This window comes from Lathyrus oleraceus, chromosome 2 (genome assembly GCF_024323335.1).
Source record: "Lathyrus oleraceus cultivar Zhongwan6 chromosome 2, CAAS_Psat_ZW6_1.0, whole genome shotgun sequence".
Classification (NCBI taxonomy): Eukaryota; Viridiplantae; Streptophyta; class Magnoliopsida; order Fabales; family Fabaceae; genus Lathyrus; species Lathyrus oleraceus.
Window position 1 is genome coordinate 157,121,539 of NC_066580.1, and position 4,108 is coordinate 157,125,646.

Below are 4,108 nucleotides of genomic sequence, written 5' to 3' on the forward strand. Positions count from 1 at the left end.
ACAGATACTCCCGCTGGGGAAATGAGCAATCTTCAACCTGCTGGGGGAATACCATCCAGACCCTGCTAGGGAACGACAACTACTCCGCTGGGGAGGACCCACTCAATCCACATGTAGGATACCCTCGGCTGGGGATGCAGATATTCGTCTGCTACGGAAACTCGTTCAATCCACTGGTAGAATGAACACTGTTGGAGAGATATGTCATTGAAAAAAACCCGCTCCACTCGGGGAACTGCTGGAGATATATTTCTTTGAACCCGCTCCACTCGGGGACACACAACCTTCTGGCCCGGCTGCTGAGGAAACACCGTTGTAAACCTACCGGGATAACCATCCTGACTCGGCTGGGGATATCACAGATCTTGGATCTGCTGGGGATTTGGTCCTCTAACTCTACTTGGGGACCTAGCTGGGAAAATGAGAAAAGTTGGTACAGAACACCCGTCAACACGTCGAACCACGGCATCTACCTTCCAGTCTCGTATCAGCTTTCCACTTTTGAGAATTCCCAGACTCGTCTGGACCTTTTCTGCTCCATCATCTTGCATTCCAAGTCGTTCCGCACTCGACGAGAGACGTACTCCTGGGATTTATACATAAATTTCAATTTTCCGACTTTGAAGAGTCTTCTTGATTAATTTCAATGGTCGTCGGGCGTCTCTCGTCGTCTCTCCGTTCCTCCTTCGTCCCTGATCGAACTCTGCGGGGAATTACAAACTTTCCAGTCTTCCGACTTTGAAGAGTCTTCTTGATCATCATCAAGGCTCGTCATACGTCGCAACGTCGCTTCGTCGTTTCTTCATACGTTCGTCCCTGATCGGACTCTCATGGGGATCTCCCTTGTCAAAGCTTCCACATCACAACCTGCAAGTGAGTAAAAAACATCTAACAGTTCCTGCAAAACAGATCGTTAGATAAAACCGTGCCCCAGGCGTGTCAAGATTTCAACACTTGGGTCACTCAACCTTCCAAATAAGATTTCAAGCATTCAATCTTATAAACATGCATTGAAAGGAACCTGTATGTATTAAAATGCAAAGATTCTTTATCAAAATAATCGGATGTTTTTGCAATCAAAGCGGTTATGAAAAACAAAAACAAAATTATCTGACTGAATGTGCATTTTATTAATTGGAAAAGTGTGGCTCAAATGAGCAATACAAAAGGAAGCAATTCCTGAAAAGAGGTAATTGCACACAAAAGGAAAAATCTATCCTAATGGCAATGGGAAACCCGTAATCTCATCGAGTTCCAACTCGGTTACACCCCATATGTCCTCAGACTCTCCGTGCTTTTCTGCCTTCTGAACAAGACGCTTCTGACTGATCCCTACCGGGTATTATCCAAGATGCTTTAACCAAAGCGCAAACGATCATGCTAGACGCAGTTGTTCGTTTCAATCCCTCTTTTGCCTGGACCGCCCTTTCGGGTTTTCAGTCCACCGGGATACCCTTTTTTGCCCAAGTCGCCTTTTTAGGTTTTCGACTTGCCGGGTGTACATTTTTCATTTTTATCCCTAACTTTTGCCCGAACCTTTTTTCTGTTTTTGGTTCGCCGGGATGCCCCTTTTTTGCCTGGACTATTTTATTCTTCTCGTCCAGCGGGTCAATTTATACGAAGTATTTTTTAACTGCGTCCGCATTCACAGGGGATGGAAAATCCTCGCCATCCATGGTCGTTATCAACAAGGCTCCGCCAGAGAAAACCTTCTTGACCATGCTGGGGATTCATGACTGAGTGTCCGTTTGCCCCTTCGATCGTTTTGAGGAGGAAGGATCCTTTTCAGCACCATATCACCTACGTGATATACCCGAGGTCGCACCTTCTTGTCAAAAGCACGCTTCATCCTCTGCTGATACAACCGCCCATGACAGATGGCGGCCAGCCTCTTTTCCTCTATCAGGCTCAACTCTTCGTACCGGGTCCTTACCCATTCAGCCTCTTGCAATTTCACGTCCATCAGGACTCTCAAAGAGGGAATCTGAACCTCAACAGGTAACACAGCTTCCATCCCATATACCAATGAGAAAGGCTTTGCCCCAGTAGGCGCACCGAGGATCAATACCCAGGATACCAGTTTCGTATTCTGCCGCCATCGTTGGTGCATTCAAACGTTATCCGGGCAACAAAAGCTTATTCACCTTAACTTCCCCATCAGACATCAGAATCCGTTCGGATTCAGGGTCAGGCCCCTCCTCCGGGATCGGTCACTCTCAATCTTTCGATTGGAGCACCTCTAGATGTCCTCATCAGGGAGCTCAAACTTCATCGGTTGATAATCCTCAATGGGTTGCGGAGCGATGTAATCAGACAATACACCCCTTGATTGCTTTCTGAGAGTGTCACAAATCAGTCAACATTCTTTTGCACTCTCACAACCTGTCCGGTCGATGCTGGCTTCTCAAACACATACTCGATCGGATCCATCTCGGAAATCCACAAAGTGGTATGAACCAGCATATACTGTCTCAGTCGGCGAGCAGCCTATGCCAAAGTACAGCAAGTTTTCTCGAACAGTGAATGTATTGTTTCACAGTCGGTAAACTTTTTGCTAAGGTAAATTGCATGCTCTTTTCGACAAGACGCGTCATGCTGACCCAATACACCTCGTAGACCCCTCGAAGGCTGTCAAGTACAGATTAACAATTGCTCTTTCCACAGGAAGTATCAGAATCAGAGGTTCCTGCAACTTATCCTTTTATTTTTCAATGCCCCTTGGCAATCATTATTTCACCTGACCGTTTGATCTCTTTTTTTTCAACATCCTGAATATAGGTTCGCACGTGGCTGTTAGATGAGATGTGAACCATGACAGGTAGTTCAATCTTTCTAAGAAACCACGAACCTCTTTTTCTCTCGGTCCAGGCGTTTTTTTTTTTTTTTTAGCAAGAGCAACCTCGATTCCTCTCTTACAATGAACCCCAACAGCTTACCGGATCGCGCTCTGATAGTGCACTCACTTGAACTCAACCTCAGTTTGAATTATCTCCACCAAATGCCCCACTCCTGTTTGGGACTTTGCTATCATGTCATAGCATAACATTCGATTTCATGATGAATCATATCATGAAACAAAGTCACCATGGCTCTCTGATACAGGCACTGGCATTCCGCTTCTTTAGAGGACGGTCTCCTTTCCATAGTAGCTTGTGTGCAACGACACCGGTATCCGACCCGGGCATATCCTGACATGACCAGGTGAAGGCATCCACATGCTCTTTCATCCAGAACTACCATTTTGCTCTTGACTCGCCTCTGAAGCGGCTCCAATTTCACTTCCTGACCTTGGCGGTGCTTGGAATAACAACCTCAACCCGCTCTGCGTGCGACTGAATCACCTTCTCCTCTTGTTTTGACAACCTGGCTAATTCCAGCAGATCACAATCTTCTTCGTCTTCTTCTTCAGCCTGATCGCTCGGATTGTCGAAGTCATATGAGGTGTAACCAAATTGTTATCAACGAGATCCGGAGAATTATTTTTGAATTCAGAACGAGATAGATCAAAAAGGAAAAATGAAAACAAACATCGCCATTTTTATTTGTTTTTTAAACTGCAAAAATAAAATGAAAAACAGGGAACACCGCTTTTTGACTGAAAAACATCCATTTATTAATGATGCAGAAATGCAAATTTAAACATGAGGTGGCCCTTACAATGAACCATTACGTGTCGGGCAACACGTATGGCTTTCATGCATATAAACTGAAAACAAGAAATAATACTCTTCCAGATGAGTAACAATGTTGATCTTTCAAACCCTCCAGTTCAGGATTTGCTGCCCTGGTGCACACGGTTTTACCCAACCATCCAGCTTGCAGTCACTGTTGGTCTCTCCACCCACTGCACAGGTGTAATCTGCATCTTCAGCAATTGCACTCACCGTCGCTTGACCATGTACCGGCATGGGATTAGCATTAACATTCGGTGATGGCGCAAAATTGATAGCTTTGGAGTCTACCAGGTCCTGGACGACATTCTTGAATGCTCTACAGCCCTCAATGTTATGCCCCTGCGTACCAGAATGAAATTCACACTTGGCATTCTCATCGTAATCAGGAGGCCACTGATCTGTTCTTATCGGAACCATCGCCCTCGGCTGGACCA